Genomic DNA, 16,841 nt, shown 5'->3' on the forward strand with positions numbered 1-16,841 from the left:
AATACTTGGGGTTGGCATTCTTCGGAGCACCAATTTTATAGCCCACCTTTGTTAAGACAAAAGCAGTACTAATGATATAGACGAAAGAACTGAACATTTGAAAAAAGTAACTTCCAAGTACCTGAAAAACCTGCTCAAGTATTCTGGATCTTTGCTTACTTTCTACAGTTACTTTTAAAAACAACTATGAATAACTTTAGTTCTAGTCACTAAACTCAAGAGGTAAAATAATATCTAATCATTTTCGGTATCACACCCAGTAGCAACAATTAGAAGTTTTTTTTAGCTTATCTGATTTTCAAGATTAAGATTAGGAATCATTAAAATTAAGTACAATATATTATAGAAACTATTTCCACTGATATTTTACATCCTCTGTGTTCTAGTTCCTGAAAATCCATTACATTTCCTATACAGCTATTGGTTTACCCAAGACATCATTCTTTTTTTTCCCTTTTCAAATTTTTAATTTAAACTCTAGTTAGTTAACATATGGTGCAATATTGGTTTCAGGAGTAGAATGCAGTGATTCAAAACTTACATAAAACAGCCAGTGCTCATCACAAGTGCCCTCCTTAACACCCATCACCCATCTAGCCCATCCCCCATCCCCCTCCTTCCATCAACCCTCAGTTTGCTCTCTACTGGTAAGAGTCTCTTATGGTTTGTTTCCCTCTCTTTTTAACCCCCTCCCATATGTTCATCTGTTTTGTTCCTTAAATTCCACATTATGAGGTGAAACCATATGGTACGTCTCTGACTTATTTTGCTTGGCATAATACACTCTAGCTCCATCCCCATCACTGCAAACGGAAAGATTCCATTCTTTCTGATGGCTGAGTAATATTCCATTGTGTGTGTCTTCTTTATCCATTCATCAGCCCAAGACATCATTCTAACTGAAAAACATTCTTTTAGGTATAAGAACATTAAATTTTTATACCGATTTAATTAATAAATAAAATGTTCGTGCTCTCATTTTTATGTAAATGATATTAATACTAGTTCAGAATATTTTTCCAGTTCAGTAACACTTCATTTAACTTAAGTTTATTATTCTAGGAAGAAGAAGGAAAAGGAGGGAGGAAGAGTGAGAAAGGAGGAAGAGGAATCCACAACCAAAAGAGCACACAACAGCTCATGGAAAAGAAATAAATATCTTAGGCAAAGAGACTAGAAATTTATCCATGTGAAAACCAGTAGTCTCCTAAAATTCAAACTTCCAGGATATAATGTTTGCCAAACATTCAAAGTGAAATTGTCATACTTCAATAATGCTTGTTTATATAAAAACTCTATGAATTATAGTGCAATACATTTTTAACTATCAATTTACTAACAAATTACATATAAACTTAAGACTGCCTGGAATCAAAGCTCTTCTCCAAGACATACCACTCCTCATCTCAAAGCAAAGCAATGTTTTAGTGATGAAGCAAAATAAGTATTTTTGTGCCAGAAAAAATTAATGAAAGGGTAAAGCATGCACTTTATTTTAGTGCATTTAAGAAATTTGATTTTAGCGCAATTTAAGAAAATTGATTTTGTTTTTTTAGAAGAAGATAAAACTAATCTATGACAAAAGAAGTAGGCCAGGGAGCAATGGGGGCAATGGTTACAAAGAGGCACAAGAAAATTTGGGGGTACAGATTACAACTGTCCAAACTCAACTGTCCAATTAAAATGGACACATTTTAAGAATGTAAATTGTACTTCAATAAAATAAAGGAAAAAAGGTAAGCTTGTTTCCATATAATAGAATCCCACCAAAAGATAATTCTAATTACACCAATCATATAGCTCACAAAAAGTAAGACTTTTGAAATACTGTGTCCTAAGCTACTAGGTTCTTTACCTAAAATGGCTCTAGTTTCTTCTCCTCTCTTTTGACAATAACACTAACTAAGTGTAGTCTTTCTACACTTTAATCGTATTGGTTTGGTAAAGTTTCTCATTAGATTTAAATACTGAAGACTGGAGTTAAAAATAAGAAGAATCTATCAGTAACAGAATAAAAACATAAGGTACTTCTCAGTTGTTTAGATACCTATGTGTCATTCATTTCTAAACAGAAATTAATCTGAATTTCCTATTTAAATACAGAACCATCCTCTAATTTACAATTGAAATTTTATAGTATTAAAATAGATTTTGGATTATTTATTTGCAAAATATTCAAAACCATACAATTTGAAATTTAAATCCAAATAAATCTACACTCTCCATCTAGTTGCTTTTTGTCAATGAGTCTTAGAGGAAGTAAAAACTACTTATTTTTTAAAGATCTTTTCTTTTAAGATCTTGAAACAAAACAGAAATACCACGTTTTTCTAAAGGTTTGTTCACCATAAAACATACTTATCTCCTCGTCTATTTTTTCAGGTTACACTATTTCAAAACAAGTAATATTTCCTCACAACTAAGACATGATAGAAAAAAGACTCTAACAGCAATAACTGATAGTGTTGTACATTTTAAGTAATGGCTAATAACTGTTAGTGTAATTGTATTTCTACCTTTAATAAAGTTTCACTTAAATAAATTCCATTATGAAGCATAAAAAATCATTCCAAGGAAAAAGAAATAAACTATAAGCAATTGTGCTATTATCCAATTTCAATAATGGATATTCATTTGTCACACTATTTCAGTCAACAACTGCACAAAGGTAACTTAAATACAAATAAATGTTAAATATACATATATTCACACAGACGTATCCTCACTGTTTAAAATCTACTCATTCTAGGAATGTCTATAATTGTGCCAATGATACTGACATTGCAGAAAACATTGCTGACAGTATTACCACAACATTTAGAGTAATTTTATGACATAGCCACAAAATGGATCAAATCATTTTTGAGAGTCACAAAATAAAAATTAAAGAATACTCTCATTACTGGGGCGCCTGGGTGGCTCAGTCGTTAAGCGGCTGCCTTCGGCTCAGGTCATGATCCCAGGGTCCTGGAATCGACAGACAGAGACACAGCGAGAGAGGGAACACAAGCAGGGGGAGTGGGAGAGGGAGAAGCAGGCTTCCCGCCGAGCAGGGAGCCTGATGTGGGGCTCGATCCCAGGACCCTGGCTGGGAAGCCTGCTTCTCCCTCTCCTACTACCCCCTGGCCTGTGTTCCCTCTCTCACTGTGTCTCTGTCAAATAACTAAATAAAATCTTAAAAAAAAAAAAAAAAAGAACACTCTCATTACTTTAAAGAAATATCTTCAAACTGCATAGTTAAGCTTGACTGCCTTTCTTATTCACATAATGTGGCTCTCATTTAGTTTTAGATTTCTCTAAAAAATCTAATCTATCATCAAAGATATCAATATTTTAAAAATATTTGGTCATAGGTGCTAAAAATATTTCTAAAAGAAAAGTTATAAAACTATTCTGAAAAGGGGCAATGTTTCTGACATCTCCTTTGGCTTTCCAAGATGTTCACTCTGAAGGCAACAATACTCATCCTGAATTTATAAGGTATGCTTTTTGAAGGCAAAGTGGGGTGAGGGAAACAAGGATGGAAATGGGAAAAAATTACTTTACTGCCACAATTGATATTCTGTTAAATGTTCTTAAAAATTGTAACATGCTTTCAAAACCTCATTGGTATGATTTTGGGACTAATACTTCAAAGGTATGCTGGCTTTTTCTTAATCCCACTCACTGTTCCACAAGAAAAAAGAAGTTGAGCTTACTTAAAACCACTAATTACCAATATATAATATTTTGAAAACACAAAATTCTATCTAAAATTAATAATGTGGAATTCAAATACAGTTACTTTGCAAAAATATCCTTCTTTCCCAATTTGCGTGTTTATAAGCCAGATTCCTGAACATGTTTTGCATAAACAAAGAATGCTATTTTTGTTCAGTGAAACACTTAATTATACACGTCCTATATAGAACAAGGTTTATTGCTTTTAAATACTACAATGAGACCACACCTTTATTATAATATTCCTTTTTATTAAAACCAAAAAAACCCACAATCTTTTGGCCACTAGAGGGGATCAGTAGCAGTATACTTGGAAAACGGATACAAAGGTTACTACCGGTCAAAGTACAATAGTAACCTCTAGATTAATTCCTTTATGTGTACCTTTACCCTCTGTATCTTGACTTTTTGAGAAAAATTAAAGGCAATAAATTAAATCATGGTTCAAAGTTATGAATTTAATAAAACAACAGAAATACCTAAGAACTGCTTTGAAAAGAAAACTTCCTCAAAGTCACAATTAAATTTTGTATTTTGGCTTAATCATATGAGAGAGAAAACTTATATGTTATAATTTTATACAATCTGTTCATCATCCCATCTAGACTCCAAAGGCAGTGGTTAAAAAATATAGCAAAAAGGCTGACTTATTTTAACAGCATCCACCTTTTGAAAAGCTTATCCTTTTTCCTAATAATACTCTCCAGCAAGAAACACAGCAAAGAAATTGAGACAGAAATGAAGTAACTTCCTTATGGTGTCAAAAATCATCTAGTTATTAGTGGCATAGTTCCCTCTGCCCCCAACTATGCTGTCTCCTTCCATTTTAACTATGGAAAGAGAGAATATACAAGATTAAATGCTAATATAAAAACAATGGAGCATTTTCCAGAAATTAAAATTCTGAAACCCATAATATAACCAAATAAGCTTGCTAAGCTGTGAGCATCCATACACCTTACATTCAGTATTATTTTAAAGCAAACCACATGAGAAGCAAGACACTAACCAATATAACTGTGATTTAAAATATCATGTAAGTTGCAGCGGCAACAATTCTATTTTTGTCTAAGTAAACATAAACATATTATTTGAGATAAGAAAATTTGGCATAACAATTTCATGCCCGTAAACATTAAAATCTCATCTACTTAGCCTTTTAAATACTTATGGACACCACAACCCCCACCACCCCACAGAGCAGCTGCCTCCGAAGTTGCAAGAACCCAAGGATAAAAGAGAAGGTTCTAGTACCACTATAACCACTAAAAACTCTACAAGTCAGTCACTATCTTCTTGGGCTTAATTTTCTTATCTTTAAAATAATATGAGTAGCTTTTCGCAACGGGTTTGCCGCCAGAACACAGGTGTCGTGAAAACCACCGCTCAACCTAAACCAAAATGGGAAAGGAAAAGACTCACATCAACATCGTCGTCACTGGACACGTAGATTCGGGCAAGTCTACCACTACTGGTCATCTGATCTACAAGTGTGGTGGGATCGACAAAAGAACTATCGAAAAATTTGAGAAGGAGGCTGCTGAGATGGGAAAGGGCTCCTTCAAGTATGCCTGGGTCTTGGATAAACTGAAAGCTGAACGTGAACGTGGTATCACCATTGATATCTCCCTGTGGAAATTCGAGACCAGCAAGTATTACGTGACCATCATTGATGCCCCAGGACACAGAGACTTTATCAAAAACATGATTACAGGCACATCTCAGGCTGACTGTGCTATCCTGATTGTTGCTGCTGGTGTTGGTGAATTTGAAGCCGGTATCCCCAAGAATGGGCAGACCCGTGAGCATGCCCTTCTGGCTTACACACTGGGTGTAAAACAACTAATTGTTGGTGTTAACAAGATGGATTCCACTGAGCCACCCTACAGCCAGAAGAGATACGAGGAAATCGTTAAGGAAGTCAGCACCTACATTAAGAAAATTGGCTACAACCCCGACACAGTAGCATTTGTGCCAATTTCTGGTTGGAACGGTGACAACATGCTGGAGCCAAGTGCTAACATGCCTTGGTTCAAGGGATGGAAAGTCACCCGTAAAGATGGGAATGCCAGTGGAACCACACTGCTTGAAGCTCTGGATTGCATCCTGCCACCAACTCGTCCAACTGACAAGCCCTTGCGTCTGCCTCTCCAGGACGTCTACAAAATTGGTGGTATTGGTACCGTCCCTGTGGGCCGAGTCGAGACTGGTGTTCTTAAATCTGGGATGGTGGTCACCTTTGCTCCAGTCAATGTTACAACTGAAGTAAAGTCTGTTGAAATGCACCATGAAGCTTTGAGTGAGACTTCCTGGGGACAATGTGGGCTTCAATGTCAACGTATCTGTCAAAGATGTTCATTGTGGCAATGTGGCTGGTGACAGCAAAAATGACCCACCAATGGAAGCAGCTGGCTTCACGGCTCAGGTGATTATCCTGAACCATCCAGGCCAAATCAGTGCTGGATATGCACCTGTGCTGGATTGTCACACGGCTCACATTGCTTGCAAGTTTGCTGAGCTGAAGGAGAAAATAGATCGTCGATCTGGAAAAAAGCTGGAAGATGGTCCCAAGTTCTTGAAATCTGGTGATGCTGCCATTGTTGATATGGTTCCTGGCAAACCTATGTGTGTTGAGAGCTTCTCTGACTATCCTCCTCTGGGCCGTTTTGCTGTTCGTGACATGAGACAGACGGTTGCTGTGGGTGTCATCAAAACAGTGGACAAGAAGGCAGCTGGAGCTGGCAAGGTCACCAAGTCTGCCCAGAAAGCTCAGAAGGCTAAATGAATATTATCCCCAGTACCTGCCACCCCAGTCTTAATCAGTGGTGGAAGAACGGTCTCAGAACTGTTTGTGTCAATTGTCCAAGTTTAATAGTAAAAGACTGGTTAATGATAACAATGCATCGTAAAACCTTCAGAAGGAAAGGAGAATGTTTTGTGGACCATGTTTTTTTGTGTGTGTGTGTGGCAGTTTTAAGTTATTAGTTTTTAAAATCAGTACTTTTTAATGGAAACAACTTGACCAAAAATCTGTCACAGAATTTTGAGACCCATTAAAACAAAAGTTTAATGAGGAAAAAAATGATATGAGTAGTCTAGGACTGTAATTCTCTGTATTAAACCTGAATACCTAAACATAGGCTAAAAATGCACATACGCAGTGAAGGCCAAATGTAAGGCAGTCCTTTGCTGAACCAGATGGAAAGATAAAACACAACTCACTGATATAATGTACCATATGAGGAGAAGGTCAACTCAGAATAATTCCCAGGAATTACATCACCTTATGAATCAAAGAAAATTTAAAATATATTTAAGAAAATGGTATTAGAGAGGATTTTATCATATTCTAAACTGCCTAAATCCCAGCAGCACTCCACTAAGTAGAATATTTGCTTACTCTCAAGATATTTTTTTCAAATAATACTGGAAAATTGAACATTTGCTCAGATTAGTCCCAGAAAGATTCTTTTCTTTTCAGATCCCATTCTTGTATCATAATTTAAAAGCCAGTATCACACAGATCATCTGAAGGTCGTTTATGGAACTTGATTATTTATTTTGCATTTTCTTCTACTGGAACATGAGATGAGCTTTCCTTTACAGAAATATCTAAACAGGCCAAGTGTTGTAGTGAGATGAAACTGGAGGTGTTAAACAGGGCCTTGTCACACACCCTAGTTAAGTGTTCAAATAATGTTAAATAAGGAAATTAGACACTGCCTTATTACAATCCAAAGTACTACAAAAATGCCCAAATACAATATGGTACCATAGAAGTAGAGAGTAACAACAGCTACCCCCATTCTTTTCTTGACTTCAGAACTCCCTTTCTTGCACTTACAATTTGGGGCTTTGGATTCCATAATGCATCCTTATAGCTAAAGGGGAAATTAGTAAGCTACCAAGTACTTCCTCTGTACTAAAAGCTGTTTGTCACGATCAGTGACACAAAAGATAATCATTATTCTAAAGAATTTTGACACTCTGAAATTCAGACTTATCTTTTAAAAAAATTCCTCCTTTAAGGGAGTCTGGAGGTCCAACTGTCTTTTTTCTGTGACATTAAAATAGAGGTAAGAAATAACTAGATAACTATCAAATTAAGTGGTATAAAGACAGTCTGTTAAACAATTTTTTCCACCCTAGTTTTAGAAAACAAATACTAAGGGATAGGGAGATCTTTTCTGTTTTGCTCTGAGAGGAGAGCTGATGAGGGTTGAGTAACTTTCTAAAAAAAAAGTTTTAGATATTAATTCCAGAAAGCCACCTTGAATGCATTTTAACAACAGTAAAAGCTAAACTTGGGATATTTACTTTGTCTCAGGCACGATGCCAACACTTTAAGTACATTATCTCATTTAATTCTTATAATAGCCTATGTGAAATGGGTACTATTACTATACCCATTTTACAGGTGATTTTATTTAATGTCTTCAGAGTCACACAACAGGTAAGTAAGGGAGCCAGGATTTAATTCCAGATTCAAGTGCCCATGATGTTAATCATTATGCTACATTGTCTCAATATCCAGAGACTTTGCTTCTATTTCTTTCAAATCTCTTTTTAAAACCAATCCTGAGAATAGTTCTACTGATTAGATTTTATTGCCCCACTCCCACTCTAGTTTTTAAAAGTAGTACCTGCCTGTTATAAGGAAAAAAGTACAAAACTACCTTCAATCTTTTTAACTGAGAGAGTTATTCTTCACTGTGGTGTATTTCCTTATTCTCTGTACATTTCCCCCTCAAAATCTTATTGAGATAAAGTTTCTTTTCTTCTTTTTTTTTTTTTTAAAGATTTTATTTATTTAACAGAGAGAGACACAGCGAGAGAGGGAACACAAGCAGAGGGAGCAGCAGAGAGGGAGAAGCAGACTCCCTGCCGAGCAGGGAGCCCGATCCCAGGACTCCGGGATCATGACCTGAGCCGAAGGCAGACACAACTGACTGAGCCACCCAGGAGCCCCTGAGATAAAGTTTATATCCTGTTTTCCTTTCCATCTAATATAATTTTCTCCTTATAATATAGCTTTGTTAGTGTTTTATTGTACTATAATTTTGGAATTTATTAGGCCAATTATTAGGCCTGTAGATTTTTTTGGTCTTTGCATTTAGTATTTATTGCCTTCCTACATAAAGCATTTTTCTGCAGTGAGTTGTGTTTTTATGATAGTTTCTCAGAAGTAGAATTGCTAGATTTAAGGGTATGAGCACTTTTGATATCTCCTGTCATGTACTTTCCAAAAAGAGTGCACTGATGTACATTCCATGTGCAGAATATGCAGGTCGTCATTTCACTATAACTTTACCAGTACTATTAGTTTTTATGACCCTTTTTAAGTGAGGTAGATTAAAAATGTGTTCCATTGCTTTTTTATTTTTGTAGAGGTGATATATGTTTACTGTAAATATTTCAAACAATATAGACAATACTGAAAACTACAAAAAAGAAAATTTAGGCCATTTAGAAATGACCAATGTTCCTTCTTCCTGATACTTCTTTGCATGTACAGCCTCACATTTGTACATAAATGATACTATACTGTTTTGTAGCTTTTCTTCCACTCAGTAATAAGTTATAGGTATTTTTTCATGTTTGATAGAGATCTCAATTTCTCCCCTACTCCCTAAAAAGGAATACATGCCTTTTTTGGAAATTTTAGGTTTGGGGCCAAAGTCCCAGAATAAAAAAGAATGTTCATCTGCTGACCATTTTATGTGCATGTATTTCTTTCAGGATCTTTGCGGAGAAGAATTTAGGATTCTAAGAATTCCAGTTTCCTTGGCTAATTATAATCTTACATTTCAATAAACCTGCAAATACTTCTTAAACATTTGTAAAACCTGGTTTTTCTCTTACTGGGACGTTTAAGGGAGCTTCAAAAAGCAACAATAACTGTTTTGCCACTATCCCCTCTTTGCAATTAGATAAAAAGAATAGAATTATGCCTTTTTTATCCCATGCCTGCGGAATTTCCTTCTGAAAGAAAATATGCATTGGCCCGTTTTTTGGGGGGCAAACCATAAAATAAGAAAGTTAAAAGAGTACTACTGATACTTTGTTACGTCTGCTGCTAGCTTTTTAAAAATTTATTTTCCCCTATTAAGTGTTCCTAGAGTAGCAATATAAAGGAAAATCCTGCCTGTGTTGGGGGTGAAGGGGGAATACAGTAGCTTACATTTATCAAGCACTTATGATATAATATAAATACTGAAAAGTATTGCTAAAGATTTCTTCACTGTGAGGCACCTGTCTTATTTCCTTGTCTATTTCTTCAAGTTCCACTATTTCAAAACAGGTAATACCTCCTTACAACAGAGATATGCTAGAACAAAAGACTCCCATTACAGCAATCCTGATGTAACACATTTTAAATAATGGATAGTAAATGAATATGGATGCTGATAGGAGTTTGGTGTAATTCTACTTCTCCCTCTAACAGTGCCTTATAAGCATAGTATGGACTTGATCTTATGGGAAATAGGAAGCCAAACAGGATTTAAAATCGGAAGTAAAGAATCAGATATCTATTTTTAAAGAATTACTCTGGCTATACTAGATAGGATTTTAAGAGGAACAAGACTTAAAAGCAGTTAGAAAGCTGGAGAATTTATCCAAACGAGTCACTGAGAGACCAGAACTAAAGAATGGCAATGGGAAAACACAGAAAGGGAATTAAATGATGACAATACCTAATTACTCCTCTATCCCTCTACAGACCAAAGGGATGTTTCTGAAAAGAAAAAGAGGCTGGAAAATGAACAGTGATAGAATTCCTATCAACCATATTATCTTGTCTGTCAAGGTCATGGGCTTTCCATGACTGAAAAATGACAAGAATTGTTTTCAGCTAGGATAACATTTTAACCTATAGGATACTTATTTATTTTGCTACCTATTCTTACTGTTTCTAACCCAAAGCTATCTTTCACCCTGCAATTCCAAACCAACCCAGAATATTTACCAGACAATAAAGACCATGTGAGCAAAATCTTTTTTTAGGCTATTAGCTAAAAAGATTTGATGAAGAAGAGCTGTTTTGTGTTCTTTGATTTTTCTAGGAAATATTTTCTCCCAGATAATGGCCAATAAACTCAGCAAGTAAAATTACAGAATAGTTTCCACTGATGTCAAATGCGTAAGCCATGCCACCCACCATTACTTTTCTACATCAACCATAAAAAACAGAATCCCATCTGTCTTGGTGACTGTCAGAAATATTCCCTCCTGATTAAATAAAAATTCAAATACAAAAACTGTAAAAAAATGACTTTTGTAGCATAAAGCCTCATTTTAATAATTTCTACAGTAATAATATAGGACAGTTATTGAACTCTAGATTATCTTTTAAAAATCTCTCTTATCTAAAGAAACATTTTGTAAGCTAATTATAGACTAATAAAGAATAGAGTAATATTCATCTAAATTGTCAGTGGCAAGTGATGTAGAAAATGGGGTTCGGAGCCAACAGCCAAGAGAGAATTCTTGAGATGTCTCTGGTGCAAAAAAGTAGTTTTGTTAAAGCACAGGGACAGGACCTGGTGGGCAGCAAGACCTGCACTGGGGTTGTGATGTGTGACTGACGCCCTCCCTGGGTTCCCTCTCTGTGTTTCTCTCTGTCAAATGAATAAATAAAATCTTAAAAAAAAAATACTTTGCTAAAGGCAAAAGGTAATCTTAGCTTAACATTATCATGATCCTACAGGATCCTGTAAGTCTCCCTTAACGTATAAAAATTCCATTGGAAACTTCCTTTTTCTCTACCCTCTAAGATACATGTTGGTAATCATCCTCCAAGCATATGTTCCATTGATGTACTTTTTTTTTCTTTTAAGGTTTTATTTATTTATTTGACAGCAAGAGAGGGAACACAAGCAGGGGGCTGGGAGAGGGAGAAGCAGGCTTCCCGCGGAGCAGGGAGCCCGATATGAGGCTCGATCCCAGGACCCTGGGACCATGACCCGAGCCGAAGGCAGACGCTCAACGACTGAGCCACCCAGGCGCCCCTACCCCTAGGAAAGTATTAACATCGAGGCAGCCAAGTTTCTAGAGAAATGTCACTCTGCCTGTTTTAAGGACTTGTCAATGGGCTATAGGCAGTAAGGAAATTTAATTTTTTTCTTTTGCCTTTGTTTCCCACGTCAGCAAATATGTGGTATTATAAAAACTTGCAAATTTGGTAAATGCTATACAAAATTATACATTACATTTTCAGAACATTATTATTTGTATAACTGCCAATCCCACCTTACCTTTTAAGCACAAGTAAATATGCAATTAATTATAAATGGACCAAGAGTGGCCAATTCATAGTAACCTGGAGTGAAAGGGCAATCAGATTTTCTTAAGACATTCACTTTGAGAAATGCCAAGAGATTCGAGCAGTGAGGAGTAGGAGCTGAAGCTGAAAAGAAACCAAACAGGAAAAGGTCATGACAAACCAAGAAAAAAGAAACTAAGAGGACGGGAGAGCAAAAGTCATTGTTAAACAGGAACTATGAAAGAGGAAAACAGAATGAAACTAAGCTATAACTGTAGGTGGGAGAGGTGGGTGATAGAGTAACTGAGTTTTGTTAACAATAACAACACTCAGAGTTAAGTATACAGATCCAGTTTTCTTTGCAGGTAGCGCACTGCAATTTTTCTTGGTTCATGGCAATATTCCCATTTCTCAAGGTTAACATGGATTGGCCTGTATTCCCTGTAACCTAAAAAACTTAATTAAAATAAATGGACCTATGACATCAATACCTGTGTGATCTTCTCAAATTTTCAATATTCATCTGATCTGGACAACTATGTTCAGCATTAGCAGATATTGCAAAAGTGTTTCCCAAAGCATTTGCACCATTTTACACCTGTTGCTCCACATCCTCACCAACAGGTGGTATTAAGTCCTTTTTTTCTTTTTATTTCTTCTTATTTTTTAAAGTTACACTGCCTGGTGGATGGTGGTACCTCACTGTGGCTTAAATTTGCATTTTCCTGATGACTAACAGCATAGAGTACCTTTTCATATGTTTACTATCCATTTGAATATCCTGTTTTGTGAAGTGCCAGTTCAAGTCTTTTGGCTATTTTTGTTTTTATTTGAGCTGTGTAAACTTTTCTTACTGATCTATAGGGCTCTCCTTGTCTTTCTGACATAAAATGTTGTCAAGCTATATTTCAACTGGTTACAAAGTTAGCTACCTAAATATCTTTGTTTTTTCACCAATGTATAATCCTTGGATTCCTCTTTTACCATCTGGGTAAAAGGTAAACACCTTCCAAAGATAAAAGAGCATGGCTGATATAAATTAGTGACATTCCCTCTTTTCTATATGATATACTTTACTGAGTATTTAGGCACCATACGGAAGTACAAAATGCAGATGTCAGCTCAGGTGAATTCAGCTTTCAAAAATTCCAGGTTAACAAAAACTTACAAAGTTATTTTAAAAGCCCTTGACAGTTAAATTATTTTTATTCCAGAACACTAAGAATATTAAAGTAGGCTGGTATTTTGTTTTGTTGATTTCACCTCAAACCTCAAAAGTGCTGGCTGGTAGTGTGCAGGATCTACACTTAGGTGTTAAAAAAAAAATTTACTAACCATGTATAGATTACTACTGTAAACAATTTAGTAACTAACTCCCACTGGTAAGAACTGACCAAATTCTTGAGCTTAATGAGAGAAACATCCAGAAACATAAGGAAGTTTTTTTGCTAGTTAATGTAGTCCAGTTGTGATCCCAACTACTTGGTTTTTCTACAACTTCTATGAGAAAATGACAGACCCTTGACTACTCTGGCAGCTGCTAGACTTGCACTTCTCTCAAAAATGAGAACTCGTGAATGTAAAGGAAAAGTAAAATTTGATTCCATCTTCTTCCCTCTATCACCATGATATGATGCAAACAGGTAAACAGAGAACTGGTTGTAGTCCACCAGTCACATGGAATTACTTATACAAACAATAATACACTAGGGGCACCTGGCTGGCTCAATCAGAGGAGCATGTAACTCTTGATCTCGGGGGCATGAGTTCAAGCTCCATGTTGGGGGTAGAGATTAAATAAATGAAAACAAAACTAAACTAAAAATAGTGGTTAAAAATTTATATCTGCATTCTTAAGGCTTTGCCAAGTAAATCAGACTCAAAATGCAAAGCTAAGTTTATACGATAATCATTTATAAAGCAGACAAGTATAGAAAGAATTTCTAGTATCTGTTAAGAACATTTTCCAGTATTACAGTTGATTAAATATGGCAGAGATAATATGACTTTACATGACTTTGATATTTAAGAAGTGCTAAGAACAAGTATATTCTGCCATCTAGCTATTCTAAAATAGTTTCCTAATAAGCTTATGTCAAATTTAAGACAAAAGAAATTAAAGTGTCAAATAAGCAGAAACTGCTCTTAAAAACAGAGAAAAAGCACGAAAATCAAGTTGACTCTGAGATAGCATGGGAAAAATTATTTCATTATGGCAAAGAACAACACAGTTTTTAAGAGGTCTTTAAAGTGAGTTTTGGGCATCATTTAGGCGGCTCAACCGTGAGAGTATTTTGGTAAGAAATTTTTTTCATACTCCATCTCATTTCAAGCAAAATATGTATCTTCTCTTCCAAAAATTGTTTTCCACTTCATTTCCTCAGAAATCCCTAAACTTCTCAGGCTGAGAATAAACCTTTCTTCTGAAAGTATTCAACAGAGCTTCAGATATGAATTAGTGGGCCTTCACAAAGGGATATGAATAAATTTATAAACATTAAATTACAAAACAACTGCCTGCAGATTCCCATTACAGAAAATAAACACTAATAATAATTACCATTTGGATTCTTCCTCCCTAACTGTGTATCTTCCTATGATTCCTCAATCCTTGGATAATTTCCAAAATGTGGGGAAAGTCTGCGTGGCCCATGATCACCAAAATTTCAGATCTACTAAGGTTCTCCCTTATGGAAATAAAGGAATGTCATGATTACCACAAACAAACTGTTGGAGCCAAACAGCATAACTTTCTCAACATGATTTTTTTTTTTTTTAAGATTTTATTTATTTATTTGACAGAGAGAGACACAGCGAGAGAGGGAACACAAGCAGGGAGAGCGGGAGAGGAAGAAGCAGGCTTCCCGTGGAGCAGGGAGCCCGATGCGGGGCTCGATCCCAGGACCCCAGGGATCACGACCTGAGCTGAAGGCAGACGCCCAACGACTGAGCCACCCAGGCGCCCCTCTCAACATGATTCTTAAATCCGCTAGTACCAGGAGAACCTTCCTGCTAGTTTTTTTGAGGGGTGGCAGAGTATATTTCTTTCATGGTAAGAAGAAACTATGTTTAGTCAAAATCACATTTATTGCAATTGAAGATCCTAGGAATAATCTTATGATTCTTTTAAATAATAGCATCAATAGCTTATCACATTTCTTTGATAAGCTAATCATGCAAAAAATGTTCACAGAGGCCCTTTGATAATACACAGACACATCTAGTAGAAAAGTATGTTTCCCAAATAACCCAAATAAAACCCAAATAAAATAACCAATAAAAACAACATCTTAATCTTTACATTCAGACAGCTTTTAGTTTTCAAATAATTTTCACAAACACCATCTCATTTGACCTCAAGACAACATGAGAGACGGCCAAGAGATTAAAAAAACAGCAACAAAAACCTTATTTTTTAAAAATCATTTATTTAGGGGTGCCTGCGTGGTTCAGTTAGTTAAGTGTCTGACTCTTGATTTCACCTCAGGTCATGATCTCGGGGTCTGGGATGGAGCCCACTGGGCATGGAGCCTCCTGAGGTTCTCTATAGCTCTCTCCCTTTGTCCCTCCCCCTGCTAGCTCTCTCTCTCTCTCTAAAAATAAAATAAAAATCGTTTACTTAGTAGTGTCTCCAATCTTAAGGAGAAATGCAGAATACAAATGCACTCCACACAATAAAGCGAGCACACTATATCAAAATAAAATTACTGGTCTGGTATACATACATCCCTTGGTATATTTTAAGTTGAAATAGAATCTTTGAATTTAAGAATGACCTCAGGAATATCTTTCTTTCACAGGGGCTACTGTCTAATGTCACAATGAATTATGCAACTTCCAATATAATGCCAACATTTAAATCAAAGAATCATCTTTTAAAAATTTTTTCTAGTGAGCAAGTTATTTTGGAATGAATACCAAGGAGAAAAAACAGCAGCAGACAGAGAATATAGAACCTGCTGTATTTCTGTCAGAAATCATTCTAACAGCAAACATGAAGATTAAAGGAAAAACAAAAACTTCAAAAATCATAAATTTCTTCCATAAAATCTGTTTTACAAAATACTGTAAATTATTTCAAGTGGAAAATTTATGTGTCCAATGCTTTGCTGATTCCTACAAAGTTGTGTATCTGAGTCTTTAAAGAGCTTATGGTCTAAAATAAATACTAGAGATACGAAGAACATATAAAAACTATGGGAATATTGTGATTCAAGAAGTCTGACGGTTTACGTCAACAAAATATTTCACATAAATTTCACATAAATACATACTTATAGGATGGCAGAAGTGCTTGTTGGCCAAAAGCTCTGGTTCTCAAGTCAGACAGACCTGGGTCTGAATGCTGGCTCCTTTAATTAGCAATTTGACCTTGGACAAATTACTTAACTTCTGTCTCAATTTCTTCATCTATAAATATAGGATAATGTTAACCTTATAAGACTGTGAGAGCAAATGGAGATAAAGTATGTTTATCACCATATCTGACATACATTAATCCTCAAAAATGTTAGCCATTATCACCACCACATTATTATTATTAAAGAAGTCCTATAAGATAACACTTTTGGTGTATATGAGTGTGTGTTAAACAGACTGATACACAGTTATTAGAATGAGTAAAAGGGGCCACCTGGGAAGGAAAGAACAGAGACCTCCAACTTCTTCCAGATACTAAAAATTACTAAAACCTGTCAGGGAAGCCCTAACAAAGGCTTAAGAACAAGAAAAGGAATGAAGGCCCACCTGATGACATCAGAAGAGAAAAAGGCCCACTGTTCCAAGTGTCTTGTGTCACTGTAATGAGGAAGTAAGTGTAAATAGAACTGTATGAGCTGGAAGCATGGGAACTCATCAA

General features: G+C 35.7%; 1 protein-coding gene and 1 pseudogene across 2 annotated transcripts in view; one reads left to right on the forward strand and one right to left on the reverse strand.

Moving 5' to 3' along the window:
- The window catches only part of CERT1 (ceramide transporter 1), a 113,545-nt gene that overhangs the window by 60,548 nt on the left and 36,156 nt on the right, over positions 1 to 16,841 (reverse strand). The window lies entirely within an intron of this gene.
- Positions 5,122 to 6,505, forward strand: LOC118356989 (annotated as a pseudogene).

This window comes from Zalophus californianus, chromosome 5 (genome assembly GCF_009762305.2).
Source record: "Zalophus californianus isolate mZalCal1 chromosome 5, mZalCal1.pri.v2, whole genome shotgun sequence".
NCBI lineage: Eukaryota > Metazoa > Chordata > Mammalia > Carnivora > Otariidae > Zalophus > Zalophus californianus.